At 46.5% G+C, this 18,967-nt stretch overlaps 1 protein-coding gene across 2 annotated transcripts in view; it reads right to left on the reverse strand.

Annotated features, from left to right (window-relative positions):
- The window catches only part of LOC137373133 (ral guanine nucleotide dissociation stimulator-like 1), a 212,168-nt gene that overhangs the window by 98,540 nt on the left and 94,661 nt on the right, over positions 1-18,967 (reverse strand). The window contains exon 1 of one of the 2 annotated variants that reach the window (XR_010975602.1): positions 11,068-11,116. The exons of the other annotated variant lie outside the window; for it this stretch is intronic. The gene's annotated coding sequence lies outside the window, so the exon portion shown is untranslated. Of the gene's footprint in view, positions 1-11,067; positions 11,117-18,967 lie in introns of those variants that run through there. 2 annotated transcript variants of the gene reach the window in all.

Below are 18,967 nucleotides of genomic sequence, written 5' to 3' on the forward strand. Positions count from 1 at the left end.
CCTTGTTTTCCTGATTATTCCAAACATATTCCCCTCTGAGTCAGGACTATTTACCTGATCGATGCTGTAATTTTTCTGTCACTACTTTCCATTAATGTCATCAGCTTTTACCATCGAATCCGAGAATCACACAACACTGTAGGAGGCCATTCAGCCCCTCCGGCCTGTTGTTGGAATCTGCTTTGATCTACATTTTAAAAATTCTTTCTTGGGATGTGGGTGCCGCTGGCCAGGCCAGCATTTATTGCCCATCCCTAATTGCCCTTGAGAAGGTGGTGGTGAGCTGCCTTCTTGAACTGCTGCAGTCCGTGTGGTGTAGGTGAACCCACAGTGCTGTTAGGAAGGGAGTTCCAGGATTTTGACCCAGTGACAGTGAAGGAACAGCGATATAGTTCCAGGTCAGGATGGTGTGTGGATTGGAGGGGAAATTACAGGTGGTGCTGTTCCCATGTATTTGCTGCCCTTGTCCTTCTTGGTGGTAGAGTTCGTGGGTTTGGAAGGTTCTGTCTAAGGAGACTTGGTGCGTTGCTGCAGTGCATCTTGTTTATTTTGAAGGAAGCCTTTATACCCCAGGCCCCTGTTATTTTGCTGAGGGGGCCTTTATTGCTCAGGTCCCCTTTAAAATGCATTTTATAAAATAACTTTATTAAAAACAGATAAATAGAACAAAAATCTAATTAAAATGCCATTCTCAGCATTGATGATGCACTCCAGCCCCTGCGGTGACCACGGGTCGCAGAAGGCCTCGATCGAACCCGCGGACACTGCTTGCTCCTTCTCCAGGGACACCCGGGCGCGAACATAACTTGGGAAGAGGAGCAGGCAATCAGGGCGGATGGACCCCCTGACGGTCCGCAGCCTGGACCTGTGAATTGCCACCTTGGCCAGGCCCAGGAGCAGACCGATGAGGAGATCCTTCCCCCGGCCCACGCCCCTCCGCTCCGGGTGGCCAAAGATCAGGAGCGTGGGACTGAAGTGCAGCCAAAACTTGAGGAGCAGCCCCTTCAAATACTCAAAGACGGGCAGCAACCTCGCACATTCCATATAAACATGGAACACAAACTTGTCCAGGCTGCAGAAATTACAGGCGGCCTGGGGGTCCGTGAACCTACTTAAAAGACTAGTGCATGGGACTGCCCTGTGCAGCACCCTCCACCCCAGGTCCCCCATGTAAAGGGGGAAGAGTCCTGCTTAGAGAGACCTCCACTGTGGTTTCCCCTCGCTGCCAGATGTCAACACGGATTGCCAGGCCGTGTCCAGCCCGCTGACGAGGGCGAGGAAGTAGAGAGTGTGCAGGAATAGCCTGGACAGAAAACACCTCCACGCCGATTGGAATGGCACGGAGGGCATTTCCAAGAAGCGGCTTGGTTTGTGCGAGACCGGCTCCCGAGGACGGTTTTGGGGCCTGGGTCCGATGAGCAGTTCCGCCAAATGGGGCTCAGTTCTGCTGGGAACGCTTCCAAGTCCCCTCGTCACCTGCAATGAGGGGCGTCCCAGAGGCTTCAGCTACTCCTTCACCCGTTGGTCCATCGCCGGAGTTGGCCACCCGGACAGCCGAGGCGCTCTCCTCCGCCGACGGGGGAACGCGCTGACTGGAGGCGAACATGTTCCAGACTCTGAATAGATCCCGGTAAAAGACAGGCAACTCCCTCAGAGAGGCACAGCTAACGTTCTCCAGTGGGAGCTGCGTGTTGTCTTGAAGGCAGTGCCCTTGGCAGCACACCCCATCTGGGAGGCAGCTCCGCGTACAGGGTTTGAAGGCGGAGCGTCACAGCCTGGGTCCGGACGCACACCAGCGACTGGCCGCCCTCCTCAATTGGGAGACTCAGGACCGCAGCAGAGACCCAGTGTTTCCTCTTGCCCCAGAAGAAATCGACGAGCTTCTTCTGGATCTTGGTGGCAAATGCAGGAGGTGGAGCCAAAATGGCCAACCATACCACAGCATCAAGGCCACCAGTTGGTTTATGACCAGCGCACGGCCCCTGTCGGAAAGCACTCGGAGCAGTCCTGTCCAGCGCCCCAGCCAACTGGTGACTTTCGCCTCCAATTCCTGCCACTTTGCCGGCCAGGCTTCCTCAGTGGGGCTAAGTTGGACTCCCAGATAGAGGAGGTGCGTGTTGCTCCACGCAAAAGGTGTCAACTCCTCTGGCAGTGAGTCGACCCGCCACTGACCCACCAGGAATCTGGAATATTTCTCCCAACTGATCCTTGCGGAGGACATGGGAAAGGTCTGCCGGCAGTCACGCATCCTCCGCAAGTCAATGGGACCTATGATCGTGAGGAGCACGTCATCGGCGTAAGCCAAGAGGACAACCCGCATGGCCAGCCCTTCAACTTCCTGTGAAGCAAGCAAAGGAATGGCTCCACACAGATGGTGTACAATTGGCTGGAAATGAGGCATCCCTGGCGCACTCCTCTCCCAAAGCGAAGGGGCGCCGTCAAGGACCAGTTAACTTTGACCAGACACTCTGCAGCGACGTATAAAAGTCATACCCGGGCCACAAAATGCGGCCCAAGTCTGAATGTGCGCAGAGTCCTGAAAAGGTATTCTTGATCCACCCTGTCGAACGCCTTCTCCTGATCAAGGGAGAGAAAGGCGATCAACAGAGCAATCCTCTGGAAAAGCTGGATCAGGTCTCGGACGAGGAGGATGTTGTCCTGGATGGACCGGCCCGGAATATTGTAGAACTGGTCGGGGTGGATCATGTGGGCCAGCACAGAGCCCAGGCTGGTACTGAGGACGGAGACCGGACTTTAAGCAAGTGGAGATTGCGCCTCTTCAGCAGCAGGATGATGACCGACCTGCACCACGAGAGGGGCATCTCGCCGGTCGCCTGGCTTTCCACCAAGGCCCACACGTAATCGTCCCCCAGAACCCATGCATAATCGTCCCCCAGGACGTCCCAGAACATCCTGAGGAACTCCACGGTCAGCCGATCCAGCCCCAGGGAATTGCCCTTCGAGAGCTGGTGCAGGGCACCAGTCAGCTCTGCCAACGTGAGCGGAGCCTCCAATCCTTTGGCACCGTCCGGGCTGACCTGCGGCAGGTCCTCACACAAAACTCTGCTTGTATCCTCATTGGATGGATCCGGAGAGAATAACACACTGTAATAGGTGCGGACAAGGAGGCCCATTCCCTCCGGATCCGTGATGGAGGATCCGTCATCAGCCAGCAGCTCAATGAGCTGCTTAATGACGCCCCGCCATTTTTCCAGCGAGTAGAAGAAGGGTGAGACGTGGTCCAAATCTTCCAGTATCTGGATCCACGACCTCATGTACACGCCTCGGACTCTACGAGCTGCAGGTTCCTCAGCGCACCCTTCTTCTCTTTGTACACCTGCCACAGGGCCGGGTCCCTGACGTCATGACCGAAGCGGGACTCCAAGTCGAGCATCTCCCTCCCTCAGTGCCCGATCTCGGCTTCCCGCCTCTTGGTTGACACCTTCACGTACCCCTGACAGAAGACACGGATGTGAGTGTTGCCCACATCCTACCATAGCGTCAAGGAGGGGAAGCCCCCCCTGCTTCCTTCTCCAGTCGGCCCAGAATCGATGGAACGAATCCTGGAATTGCTCATCCTCCAGCAATCGGTTGTTAAAGTGCCAGTACGTGGACCCTGCCCGCGTGCTGAGTGGAATGAACTCCAACCACACCAGGTGGTTCTGTCCTTGGGCAGCTCCATCTGGACATTGTGTTCTGTCCCAGGGCAGAGTCTTGGGATCCCATGGAAGAAGTGGGAGAAATAGCAATGATGGCAGTTGTTGGCACACCCAATGATTAGAAGGACCTTGGCAGTGTGCAAATAGATTTGATAGAATCTCTTCCAACTTCCAGCAGTGGGAATAAATACTGTTTATTCTGGTTGATAACTTCACCAAATGGGTTGAGGCAGTTCCATGTAACGCAGCTACCCACTGAAGTATCTCGAAAATCCTGGTGAAGGAGATATTCTCCAGAAGGTGACTACCACGGATCATGGGATCAGATCAGGAAAGACACTTTACTGGAAAGGGAATGCCAGTGACTTTGAAACTGCTGGATATTGAAGGGAAATAGCACATAAATCATAATCCACAGTCCTCAGTAATTGTAGAGCACATGAATAAAACCCAATCGGCCCGTCATTTCTGTGAACACCTGGAAAGCATAAATGGGATTGGACAAAGTCAGCATGGGTTTACGCAAGGGAGATCATGCTTATCAAATCGACTGGAGTTTTTTGAGGCTGTAACTAGTAGAATAGATAAGGATGATAAGGATAATAGATAATAGATAACCAGTGGATGTGGTGTATTTGGATTTTCAGAAGGCTTTTGATAAGGTCCCACGTAAGAGGTTCGTGGGCAAAATTAAAGCACATGGGATTGGGGGTAATATATTGGCATGGAATGAGAATTGGTTTACAGACAGGAAACAGAGAATAGGAATAAATGGGTGTTTTCCGAGTGGCAGGCAGTGACTAGTGGGGTATGGCAGGGATCAGTGCTTGGGCCCCAGCTATTCACAATATCTATTAATGACTTGGGTGAGGGAACTAAATGTTTCCAAGTTTGCAGACGACACAAAGCTGGAGGAGGGGGGCAGGGGGTGGGGTGCGAGTGATCTGTGAGAAGGATGCAAAGAGGCTTCAATGTGATTTGCACAAGTTGGATGAATGGGCAGATGCAGTATAATGTGGATAAATGTGAAGTAATCCACTTTGGTTGTAATAATAGAAAGGCAGATTATCTGTATGGTGATAGATTGGGTAAGGGGAAGGTGCAACGAGACATGGGTGTCCTTGTGCACCAGTCACTGAAAGCAAGCATTCAGGTGCTGCAAGCAGTTAGGAAGGCAAATGGTATGTTGGCCTTCATTGCAAGAGGATTTGAGTACCGGAGTAAGGATGTCTTACTGCAGACGAGAGTGGTCCTAAAGGAAGGGTGCTAAATTGGGGGAAGGCCAACTATACCAAAATTCGGCAGGAGCTGGGGAATGTAGATTGGGAGCAGCTGTTTGAAGGTAAATCCACTTTTGATATGTGGGAGGCTTTTAAAGGGAGGTTGATTAGCATACAGGAGAGACATGTTCCTGTGAAAATGAGGGGTAGAAATGGCAAGATTAGGGAACCATGGATGACAGATGAAATTGTGAGACTAGCTAAGAGGAAAAAGGAAGCACACATAAGGTCTAGGCGGCTGAAGAAAGACGAAGCTTTGAAAGAATATCGGGATTGTAGGCGCAATCTGAAACGAGGAATTAAGAGGGCTAAAAGGGGTCATGAAATATCTTTAGCAAACAGGGTGAAGGAAAATCCCAAAGCCTTTTATTCATATATAAGGAGCAAGAGGGTAACTAGAGAAAGGATTGGCCCACTCAAGGACAAAGGAGGAAAGTTATGCGTGGAGTCAGAGAAAATGGGTGAGATTCTAAACGAGTACTTTGCATCGGTATTCACCGAGGAGAGGGACATGACGGATGTTGAGGTTAGGGACAGATGTTTGATTACTCTAGGTCAAGTCGGCATAAGGAGGGAGGAAGTGTTGGGTATTCTAAAAGGCATTAAGGTGGACAAGTCCCCAGGTCCGGATGGGATCTATCCCAGGTTACTGTGGGAAGCGAGAGAGGAAATAGTTGGGGCCTTAACAGATATCTTTGCAACATCCTTAAACACGGGTGAGGTCCCGGAGGACTGGAGAATTGCTAATGTTGTCCCCTTGCTTAAGAAGGGTAGCAGGGAAAATCCAGGTAATTATAGACCGGTGAGCCTGACGTCAGTGGTAGGGAAGCTGCTGGAGAAGATACTGAGGGATAGGATCTATTCCCATCTGGAAGAAAATGGGCTTATCAGTGATAGGCAACATGGTTTTGTGCAGGGAAGGTCATGTCTTACCAACTTAATAGAATTCTTTGAGGAAGTGACAAAGTTGATTGATGAGGGAAGGGCTGTAGATGTCATATACATGGACTTCAGTAAGGCGTTTGATAAGGTTCCCCATGGTAGGCTGATGGAGAAAGTGAAGGCGCATGGGGTCCAAGGTGTACTAGCTAGATGGATAAAGAACTGGCTGGGCAACAGGAGACAGAGAGTAGCAGTAGAAGGGAGTTTCTCAAAATGGAGACGTGTGACCAGTGGTGTTCCACAGGGATCCGTGCTGGGACCACTGTTGTTTGTGATATACATAAATGATTTGGAGGAAAGTATAGGTGGTCTGATTAGCAAGTTTGCAGACGACACTAAGATTGGTGGAGTAGCAGATACTGAAGGGGACTGTCAGAGAATACAGCAGAATATAGATAGACTGGAGAGTTGGGCAGAGAAATGGCAGATGGAGTTCAATCAGGGCAAATGCGAGGTGATGAATTTTGGAAGATCCAATTCAAGAGTGAACTATACAGTAAATGGAAAAGTCCTGGGGAAAATTGATGTACAGAGAGATTTGGGTGTTCAGGTCCATTGTTCCCTGAAGGTGGCAACGCAGGTCAATAGAGTGGTCAAGAAGGCATACGGCATGCTTTCCTTCATCGGACGGGGTATTGAGTACAAGAGTTGGCAGGTCATGTTACAGTTGTATAGGACTTTGGTTCGGCCACATTTGGAATACTGCGTGCAGTTCTGGTCGCCACATTACCAAAAGGATGTGGATGCTTTGGAGAGGGTGCAGAGGAGGTTCACCAGGATGTTGCCTGGTATGGAGGGCGCTAGCTATGAAGAGAGGTTGAGTAGATTAGGATTATTTTCATTAGAAAGACGGAGGTTGAGGGGGGACCTGATTGAGGTGTACAAAATCATGAGAGGTGTAGACAGGGTGGATAGCAAGAAGCTTTTTCCCAGAATGGGGGATTCAATTACAAGGGGACACGAGTTCAAAGTGAAAGGGGAAAAGTTTAGGGGGGATATGAGTGGAAAGTTCTTTACGCAGAGGGTGGTGGGTGCATGGAATGCATTACCAGCGGAGGTGGTAGACGCGGGCACGATAGCGTCTTTTAAGATGTATCTAGACAGATACATGAATGGGCAGGAAGTAAAGAGATACAGACCCTTAGAAAATAGGCGACAGGTTTAGATAGAGGATTTGGATCGGCATAGGCTTGGAGGGCCGAAGGGCCTGTTCCTGTGCTGTAATTTTCTTTGTTCTTTGTTCTTTGTTCTTTATACAGGGCCTTGGTGAGACCACGTCTGGAGTATATTGTGCAGTTTTGGTCTCCTCATCTGAGGAAGATGTTCTTGCCATGGAGGGAGTGCAAAGAAGATTTACTAGGCTGATTCCTGGAATGGCAGGATTGACGTATGATGAGAGAATGGATCGACTAGGCCTATATTCACTAGAGTTTAGAAGAATGAGAGGGGATCTCATAGAAACCTATAAAATTCTAACAGGACTAGACAGGCTCGATGCAGGTAGGATGTTCCTGATGGCTGGGGAGTCCAGAACCAGGGGTCACAGTCTCAGGATATGGAGTATGGCATTTAGAACCGAGATGAGGAGAAATTTCTTCACTCAGAGGGTGGTGAACCTGTGGAATTCTCTACCGCAGAAGGCAATGGAGGCCAAGTCATTAAAATATATTCAAGAAGGAGAAAAATATATTTCTGAATGCCAAAGGGATCAAGGGATATGGAGAGAAAGTGGGAACAGGAAACTGAATTAAACTATCAGCCATGATCTTTTTTGAATGGCGGAGCAGGCCTGAAGGGCCGAATGGCCTATTCCTGCTCCTATTTTCTATGTTTCTATGTGCTGGTTCTCAGAATGAGCAATTCAGAGTGTGCCACACTCCCGCCTTCTCCCCGTAGCCCTGCACATTCTTCCTTTTCAGACAATAATAAAAAGGCAGTGGAAGCAGAGTCCTTAAATATTTTTAAGGCAGAGGGAGATAGATTCTTGATAAGGAAGAGGGAGAAAGGTTCTCAGACGGAGGTGGGAATGTGGAGTCGTGGTTACAATCAGATCAGCCATGATCTTATTGAATAGTGCAGCAGGCTCGAGGGGCCGAGTGGCCTCCTCCTGCTCCTAATTCCTATGTTCGGATGCTTGTATCTGTTTCCACCACACTCTCAGACAGTGCATTTCAGATTCTAACCACTCGCTGTGTGAAAAGGTTTTCTTCATGTCTCCATTGCTTCTTTTGCCGATTATCTTAAATCTGTGCCCTCTGGTTCTCGATCCTTCCTTCAGTGGGAGCAGTTTCTCTCTATCTGCTCTGTCCAGACCCCTCATGATTTTGAATACCTCGATCAAATCCCCTCTCAGCCCCAGCTTCTCCAATCTATCTACATAACTGAAGTTCCTCGTTCCTGGAACTATTCTTGTGAACCTTTTCTGCACCCTCTCTAATGCCTTCACATCCTTCCTTTCGTGTGGTGCTCAGAACTGGATGCAATGCTCCAGTTGACGATGAACCGGTGTTTTATACATGTTTAACATAACTTCCTTGCTTTTGTACTCTGTGCCCTTACTGATAAAACTTAGGATGATGTCTGCTTTATTAACCACCCTCACAACCTGTCCTGCCACTGCACTGATTTACACACATATACACCCAGGTCCCTCTGTTACTGCACCCACTTTAGAATCTTACCCTTTATTTTATATTGTTTCTCCACATTCTTTCTACCGAAATAAATCACTTCACACATTTCTACATTAAATTCCATCTGCCACTTGTCTGCCCATTCCACCAACCTGTCTATGTGCTTTGGAAGTTCTACACTATCCTCCTCACAATTCACAATGCTTCCAATGTGATCACAAATGACAGAATCTGCCCACACTGACAGTGAGTGAACTACACAGCACATTCAGACAGACCCGAACCACATCCCTATCCTATTAAATGATGCACGAACTTTGTTTCTCAGTGAAATCAGTAATAATCAACATCACAGGAACCAGCTCGGAAATTATTTTCGAGAAACACAATTTAACTTCAAGTACGAATGCCCAGCAAGCTGTACAAAGAATGTTACTGTTTATAAAGCAGCAAAGCAGTGAACTGCATTAGGCCCAGGATAGTTTAACTACTTAGTAAAGGGTGCCCTCTATTGACTGTCATCACTGTCACATACACAGAATACACTGAACCATTAGTCATACTCAAGTATGGTCGACAGGAGTTTATAATCCACCAGGGCCCTGAGCAGACATTTGCTTCCAGGTGTCTCTTGGTCTGTTGCTCTGGAATGTTGGATGTGGGAGATACACACAAGGATATAGGAAAGCATATAACAAGAAAAGGCCATTCTGCTCATCAAGCCTGCTCCTTTCACTAACAAGGTACAAATCTTCCCTGTTCTCGATTATATTCCCACTGAATCTCAGAAGAGAAGTTTCTGTGTAAATACACTTTGATTGCCAAACATAATCAAACAAAATTAGAGAATAGTAATTCATCTTCCCATTTTCACCCCTGGATTGCTCTCCTCGAGGGATCAATTTACTCTTTGGAATATGTTAACAGACCTCATTATCTCAAACTGATATGGTTGTACAAAATGTACCATCCTGGATCAATGGTTTAATTGAAATTAATTTTCAATGTGTGTGTGTTCTGTGCAAATAATTCTTCACAAATCAAATTAACAATAGCATCAAATTAATCACCTCAATTGCTCCAAGGTTAAACAGGTTGACAGTGTTTGGCAACAGGCTATTCAATCATGGGGGCATCACAGGAAACCTGATTCTGTAATAATCTGACATCCCTACATACAGACTTTCTAGTGAGTAACATGTACAGTGATTGGAAACTGACACTTTAATTTAATTCAAGTTAGTTTAGAGTTACAGCACTGAAACAGGCCCTTCGGCCCACCGAGTCTGTGCCGACCATCAAGCACCCATTTATACTAATCCTACACTAATTCCATATTCCTACCACATCCCCACCTGTCCCTATATTTCCCTACCACCTACCTATACTAGGGGCAATTTATAATGGCCAATTAACCTATCAACCTGCAAGTCTTTGACATGTGGGAGGAAACCGGAGCACCCGGAGGAAACCCACGCAGACACAGGGAGAACTTGCAAACTCCACACAGGCAGTGCCCAGAATTGAACCTGGGTCGCTGGAGCTGTGAGGCTGCGGTGCTAACCACTGCGCCACTGTGCCGCCCCAAGTTTTTATATAAAACTCACAAACTCCTGTTAAAATGCATTTGTGAAGTTACCAAATATTGTCTTGTATTCCTCTGAGTTTAGAAAGTTGAACAGATGATTTAATTAAGGTGCTTAAAGTAATAAAAGGATTTGATAGGTTTGATAAGAGAAGTTATTTTATCAAGTTCGGGAATCCACAACAAGGTGACATAATCCTAAAATTAGAAGATTCGAAATCAGGAAGTACTTCTTCACACAAAGGGTGGTGGAAATTGGAATTCTCTCCTCTAAAACATTGGAGATGTTGGTCAATTGACATTTTAAAGGCAGAGATTGACTGATATTTATTAGATAAGAATAACAAGGAATATGGATCAAAGGCAGGTAACTGGAGTACAGATCAGACATGATTGAACTGAATGATGGAACAGTCTTGAAGGGGCTGAATGGCCTACCCCTGTTCCTATATTCTACATAGCAGAGTAACAGTTAAGTGCTCATTTGGAGGCTCATATCTGGGGCTTTGTTCTTTGCTGGGTTTCTGCTTCTGTGTTTACTTCCCGAGATAATAAACACAAAACACAACTTCACAAATTGAGTCAGAAGCAGCATCTTCAGCTACAGATGAAAGTTGATTTTCGCTGCCAGTTCAAAGTGCAGCACATTAGGGTCATTACAGTCGTAACCTTGGAGCGACTTCCAATTTCCACCAGCTGCTCCTGAGGAGTATCGATAAGAGGGAGACGGACAAGTCCCCACCCTCCCCCGCTCTCCTCCACATGTGGGGGGTGGGGAATAGGTGCTTAACCGTGGTTGCAGCAGGGGGGCTAAATTTTGCTCAGGGTGGGAATACGACATTATTCCCGACTGTCCGATTCTGCTCCCTTTCCCAGACCATGGTGCCATTGACAGGAAACACTGGGTCACTAAACACTGGGCGGACACATACAGCAATTTTACAGAATAAAAATTGGGTCACACTCACATTCACCTGTGTCTAAAGAATATTCTTGGTCTGATGTTGGATATTGAATCATCAGGTAACAGAAATAGGTCCTTGGTATTTATTCTGGAAAAAGTAAATCCCAACAATTACTTCCAATTAAATTATGACAAGAGCGAGAGGCCACACATTCAAACTAGTTAAAGGCAGCTTCAGGACTAATATCAAGGAGTCTTTCTTCACATCAGAGTGACTAATCATGGAATGGATTCCCAGATAAAGTAATGGAAATGAAAGTCATGGAAGAACCAGCTGGATGCTGCATTGGGGAGACTTTAGAGTCATCATCAATGGAGGAGTTAAGGTGGGCCGAATGGCCTTCCTCTTCCATTAATATCTTGTAATATATAGAGGAAAGGGGCAATGTCTGTCATCGTAAATGAAAGAACTGGATATTGAGGATTAGTGACTTGTTGAAACTGAAGTGTTCACACTCTTTGTTTCAGAGACAGGATCAGTGACACCTACAATGAGATTTTTCTCAGCAATTTACCGAGACCTCAATATGCTGAGGAAATCTGTCCGAGTGTGGCACTGGGTACAGAAATTTAAAGTGAAATATAACCATTATTTCAGAACATCAGGAAATCCTTTTAAAAGTGATTCATTATCTTCACAAAGACTGCTGTGATGAACCAGTTCTCTGAGGAAGATCTTAATGTGTGTGATGTTTCAAAACATTGGCTTCAAACAGAGACTAGAAACATGCTTTCCTGCCCTCTGTCAGAATAGCTACAGTGATAAACCTGGGCCTAGGAATTCAGGTGCACCTATTTTTGGGAATGTGAACAATGATCCCAGTACCTGAATGGTGAAGTCCACGGCACCACCAACACTGGGTCACTGATCTCATTTCCATTGGGCTGGTGAGTTGTGGACAGCAACAGGTTTCTCTTTCTGAGGTCTGGTCTGCACTTTGGGCCACCAGACAATCCAGTAGAAATGAGGAACTCACCACAGGAGGAAAAGTGGAGGTGGAATGGCACTGTGATACTTTGAGGAATGGCTGAACGTGTGAGAGAGCGTGCACCAAGCTTTTCTGATGATGTGTTACAGGTCTTGGTGGAAGAAGTGGAAAGAAGGAGAAACACCCAGTATCCACTGAGAGGCAGGAACTCCTCCAGATAGATGATCAAGAGACAGTGTGAAGAAGTAATAGCAGAGCTCAATGTCAGGAGTGTTGCTCCAAGAACAAGGATGCAGGAAGAAGTTTAATGATCTGACACGAGTTGTCAAGGTGACTGAGTTCATCTTCAAATGGCAGATCCTACCAACTGCATCACTAACCTCATCCATTGCTCAATTCACCAAACCCACATCACCCAGCCACCAACAGTCTCTATAAATCAGTATTCAACCCTTCAATTCATAGGATTTACCTCACCCTCACACACTTAGCATTACTGCCAACCTTGTACCAACAACTCACAGCTAGCACACAGCTATTCAACCATGACAGCCACATCAAACATATTACAGGACACTCACTCTCACACTTCTCTCTTTCTTATAGGAGAAGGTGGTTCATAATAGAGGCAACAAGAAGGAACTGGAGGCGGACAAGCAGATCTGCAGATTTTAACCCTCACGGAGGAGACAGTGCTGGTCAATATGGGAAGGGGCATCGCTGAGGCTATGGACACTGGTGGGGCTGGAGAGATCGATGATAAGGTTGTCTGTATACCTTATCCTCCTTCTCTCATCACACAATCTCTTCAGACTCTCAAGCTGCAGACGGTGTAAACATGCACTTCTTACTTTCTCCTCTCCCCTCACCACAACCCAATCCTTGTCCATATTCATTTCAGGTACCCGAAAACTGGGAGCTTCCCAGTCAGGGAGGAAGAGGCAGAAAACAAGGAAGATAAAGAGACACCATCACTCAATCTTACACTTACAGCCACCAGTATTTTAGAGGCTAAGATAGAGGAGGGATCCAGATAGACTGATTTATAGTGAGAGTTTCTGCCAGGTTAACAGTGTCTTAAAGGGACACGGTCTCTTTAATTACTCTTACTATTAACCATTTCAGCACTGAAATGTTTCTGCCTCCACCACCCTTTCAGACAGTGAGTTCCAGACCCCCACCACCCTCTGGGTGAAAAAATTACTCCTCAACTCACCTCTAATCCTTCCACCAATTACTTTAAGTCTATGCCTCCTGGTTATTGACCTCTCTGCTGAGGGAAATAGGTCCTTCCTATTCACTCTATCTTGGCCCCTCATAATTTTATACACCTCAATTAAACCTCCCCTCAGCCTCCTCTGTTTCAAAGATTATAACCCCAGCCAATCCAATCTTTCCTCATAGCTGAAATTCTCCATTCCTGGTAACATCCTTGTAAATCTCCTCTGTACCCTCTCTTGTGTGATCACATTCTTCCTGTAATGTGGTGACCAGAACTGTACACAGTACTCTAGCTGTGGTCTAACGATCCACTGATTTAAGGTGATTGGTGGAAGGATTAGAGAGGACATGAGGAAACACATTTTCACCCAGAGGGTGGTGGGTATCTGGAATTCACTGCCTGGATCGGTGGTGAAGGCAGAAACCCTCAACTCATTGAAAAGGTACCTGGACCTGCACCTGAAGTGCTGTAACCTGCCAGGTTATGGACCAGGTGCCGGAAGGTGGGATTAGAATGGGCAGCTTGTTTGTTCAGCCAGCGCAGCCACGATGGGCTGAATGGCCTCTTTCTGTGCCGTAACCTTTCTCTGGTTCTAACTAGTGTTTTATACAGTTCCAGAATAACCGCTTTGCTCTTATAGTCTAGGCTCAGCTAATAATGGAAAGTATTCCATATGCCTTTTTGACCACCTTTTCTACCTGTCCTGCTACTTTCAGGGAGCTGTGCAGATAAACTCCAAGTTCCCTCTATTCCTCTACACTTCTCAGAATCCTCCATTTATTGTATATTCATTTACCTGGTTTGTCCTGCCCAAAGTCATTCCCTCTCACTTCTCTGGATTAAGTTCCATTTGCCATTTTTCTGCTCACCTGACCAGTCCATTGATATCTTCCTGCAGTCTACAGCTTTCTTCCTCACTATCCACCACACGGACAATCTTTGCATCATCTGCAATCTTTTTAATCATGCCCCTACATTGAAGTTTAAATCACTGATATATACACAAATAGTGAGGGACCCAGTACTGAGACCTGTGGAACCCACTGGAAAGAAACTTCCAGTCACTAAAACACCTGCCAACCAGAATCCTTTGCTTCCTGTCACTGATCCAATTTCCCACTTTCCCTTGGATCCCATGGGCTTTTAATTTTCTGAACAGTCTGCCATGTGGAACCTTATCAAAAGCCTTGCTAAACTCCATGTAGACTGCATCAAACATGCTGCCCTCATTGACGCTCCTTGTAACCTCCTCAAAAAATTCAATCAACTTAATCAGACATGACCTTCCCTTAACAAATCCAAGATCACTGTCCTGGATCAATCTGTGCCTCTCTAAATGATGATTTATATGGTCTATCAGAATGTTTCCAATAATCTTCCCACCACTGCAGTTAGGCAGACTGGCCTGTAATTGCTCGGGTTTTCCCTTCCTTGTGCTGTGCTAGATATTATTTGCTCTTTGACAGGATGTAGAATAGATTGGTTAAAATGTTACCTTGATTTCACTAAGTAGTGAGAATCGATGCAAGGTTAAGGGGTATAAAAGTGCTACTCACTTTCGGTGAGGTGATGACAACACATTAAGGTCACTAAAGACTGTTGTAATTCTGTGAAATTGTTGTAATTCTGTAATTCAGTTGAAATCCCCCACTATTACTGTTTAATTGTTTTTGCAGTTCTGAAATTTATCTACATATTTGCTCTTCTCTCCCCTTCTAACAGTTTCAGGGTCTATAGCACACTCCCAGTAGTGTGATTGCCCCTGTTTTGTTCTTCAGTTCAACCCATATGGCAACATTTGTTTATCCTTCTACCATATCTTCTCTCCTCACAGCTATAATTGTTTCTTTAATCAATATTGCAACTCACCCCCTCCTGAGATATCCCCATCTCTGTCTCGTCTGAAAACCCTGTAACTAGGAATGTTGAGCTGCCATTCCTGCCCTTCTTTCAGCCATGTCTCAGTAATCGCTAAAATATCATACTGCCATGTGTCAATCTGTGCTCTCAGCTCATCAGCCTTATTTCCTCAACTTGGATTATTTAGCTCTGTCAAACTCCCTTGTTTATTTTCTAACCTTCGTTTTCTCTGCCTTCCAAAGACGCTGACTAATTTACTGCCTTCCATTTCCAACTTTTCTTCTCTCTCTTCTGAATCTACTCTCAGGTTCCCATCCCTGTGCTCAGCTAGTTTAAACTCTCCCCAACAGCACGAGTAAAACTCACTGCGAGGATATTGGTCCCGGCCCTGTTGATTTGCAAACAGTCCGTCTTGTACAGGTCCCACCTCCTCCAGAAGCAGTCCCAAAGCCTCAGGAATCTAAAGCCCTCCCTCCTGCATAATCTCTCCAGCTCTATGTATTCATCAGCTCTATCTTCCTATTTCTGTACTCACTAACACGTGGCACTGGGAGTAATCTAAAGATTAATACTTTTGAGGTTCTGCTTTTCAATCTCCCTCCTAGCTGCCTAAATTCTGCCTCAGGACCTCATCCCTCCTTCTGCCTCTGTCATTGGTGCCAATATGGACCACGACCTCTGGCTGTTCACTCTCCCCTGTCAGAATGTCCTGCTGACGCTCAGTGATATCCTTGTCCCTGGCACCAGGGAGGCAACATACCATCATGGTAACACCTCTGCAGTCACAGAAGCACCTGTCTATTCTCCTCACTATCGAAGTCCCTCCCACTATTGCTCTTCAACTCTTCTTCCTCCCTCCCTGTACAGCTGAGAAACCCATGGTGCTGTGGACTTGGCTCTGCCTGCACTCCCCAGTGGAACCATCACTCTGACCAGTATTCAGAACTGAATACCAGTTAGAGATTGAGACGCACTCATGGGATCACTGTCCTGCATGCCTGGTCCTCCTTGTTCTTCTGGCCCTCACCCATTCCCCCTCTGCCAGCACATTTTTAAACTGCAGGGTGACCACCTCCAGAAAGCTCTCAGCCTCGTGGACGCTGCATAGTGACTCCAGTCAGTGCTCAAACTCCGAAACCCAGAGCTCGAGCTGCTGTAACCGGTGACACTTCCTGTACATGTGGTCATCCAGGTCATGAGAAGTGTCCAGGATTTCCCACATGACACAGGATGTGTATTCCACGGGGCTGAGGTTCCCTGCCATGTTTTACTTTCTAGACTATTATCTAGAAACACTTAGAGCTGATCACCAGGTCTCGCTGTCTCCCGCTCCATCACTCAGCCTGCTCCGTGTTTTGCAAAAGATCAGAACAGAATCTCTTCAGTCATTGCACTGAATTCTCTCAATCCCCAATTCTCCGAGTTAGGTATCTGTTGAAGCAGTCCTCCATCAAGCTGGACTTGGTGCTGGGCTGCTGGGTGAGCCTGCAAGCCCCTTTGAGCACTGGCATCCACAGCCATGATGGCAGCAGTCTGAGCCTGTGTGGCAGCAAGCTCAGATTACAATACCACAGTCTGAGCTTCCACTGGAGCACTCAGACATTGGGGTGGCCTCTACTTGTACTGCAATTCACTCATCCATGTCTCTGATACTCTGGAAATGTTAATGTGCTCACTTGTGTTTATATTATTCAAATCATCAGAGGAATTTGTAACAGCAATATAATCATGGAGCTTCAGAGGGCAATATAACCATTGAAACAGGATGATTTGAAGGGATAGAGAGGAATAAAGAGCCTTTGCTGGCTCCATGTGGTTATTCTGATATCACTTTTATGGATCTTTGATGTCCTCTGATTCAGTGGCAGTATGAATGGAATGTAGATGTAGATAAAGTAGAATTAGGATAAGACTTGTGAGTTAAACACTGCATGTTGTATTCATACTGGATTGTGAAGTGTGATGTTCCTGAGTACACAGACTGGATTGTGAAGTGTGATCTACCTGAGTACATAGACAGGACTGTGAAGCGTGATGTTCCTGAGTACACAGACTGGATTGTGAAGTGTGATGTATCTGAGTACACAGACTGGATTGTGAAGTGTGATGTTCCTGAGTACACAGACTGGATTGTGAAGTGTGATGTTCCTGAGTACACAGACTGGATTGTGAAGTGTGATGTACCTGAGTACACAGACTGGATTGTGAAGTGTGATGTCACTGAGTACACAGAATGGATTGTGAAGTGTGATGTACCTGAGTACACAGAATGGATTGTGAAGTGTGATGTTCCTGAGTACACAGACTGGATTGTGAAGTGTGATGTACCTGAGTACACAGACTGGATTGTGAAGTGTGATGTCACTGAGTACACAGAATGGATTGTGAAGTGTGATGTACCTGAGTACACAGAATGGATTGTGAAGTGTGATGTACCTGAGGACACAGAATGGATTGTGAAGTGTGATGTACCTGAGTACACAGACCGGATTGTGAAGTGTGATGTACCTGAGTACACAGACTGGATTGTGAAGTGTGATCTACCTGAGTACACAGACAGGACTGTGAAGCGTGATGTTCCTGAGTACACAGACTGGATTGTGAAGTGTGATGTACCTGAGTACACAGACTGGATTGTGAAGTGTGATGTTCCTGAGTACACAGACTGGATTGTGAAGTGTGATGTACCTGAGTACACAGACTGGATTGTGAAGTGTGATGTCACTGAGTACACAGAATGGATTGTGAAGTGTGATGTACCTGAGTACACAGAATGGATTGTGAAGTGTGATGTACCTGAGGACACAGAATGGATTGTGAAGTGTGATGTACCTGAGTACACAGACCGGATTGTGAAGTGTGATGTATCGGAGTACACAGATTGGATTGTGAAGTGTGATGTACCTGAGTACACAGAATGGATTGTGAAGTGTGATGTACCTGAGGACACAGACCGGATTGTGAAGTGTGATGTATCTGAGTACACAGATTGGATTGTGAAGGGTGATGTACCCGAGTACACAGACTGGATTGTGAAGTGTGATGTAACTGAGTACACAGACAGGACTGTGAAGCGTGATGTTCCTGAGTACACAGACTGGATTGTGAAGTGTGATGTACCTGAGTACACAGACTGGATTGTGAAGTGTGATGTTCCTGAGTACACAGACTGGATTGTGAAGTGTGATGTACCTGAGTACACAGACTGCATTGTGAAGTGTGATCTACCTGAGTACACAGACAGGACTGTGAAGCGTGATGTTCCTGAGTACACAGACTGGATTGTGAAGTGTGATGTACCTGAGTACACAGACTGGATTGTGAAGTGTGATCTACCTGAGTACACAGACAGGACTGTGAAGCGTGATGTTCCTGAGTACACAGACTGGATTGTGAAGTGTGATGTACCTGAGTACACAGATTGGATTGTGAAGTGTGATGTTCCTGAGTACACAGACTGGATTGTGAAGTGTGATGTACCTGAGTACACAGACTGGATTGTGAAGTGTGATGTTCCTGAGTACACAGACTGGATTGTGAAGTGTGATGTACCTGAGTACACAGACTGGATTGTGAAGTGTGATGTCACTGAGTACACAGACTGGATTGTGAAGTGTGATGTCACTGAGTACACAGAATGGATTGTGAAGTGTGATGTACCTGAGTACACAGAATGGATTGTGAAGTGTGATGTACCTGAGGACACAGAATGGATTGTGAAGTGTGATGTACCTGAGTACACAGACCGGATTGTGAAGTGTGATGTACCTGAGTACACAGACTGGATTGTGAAGTGTGATCTACCTGAGTACACAGACAGGACTGTGAAGCGTGATGTTCCTGAGTACACAGACTGGATTGTGAAGTGTGATGTACCTGAGTACACAGACTGG

Source organism: Heterodontus francisci, chromosome 8 (assembly GCF_036365525.1).
Source record: "Heterodontus francisci isolate sHetFra1 chromosome 8, sHetFra1.hap1, whole genome shotgun sequence".
Lineage (NCBI taxonomy): Eukaryota > Metazoa > Chordata > Chondrichthyes > Heterodontiformes > Heterodontidae > Heterodontus > Heterodontus francisci.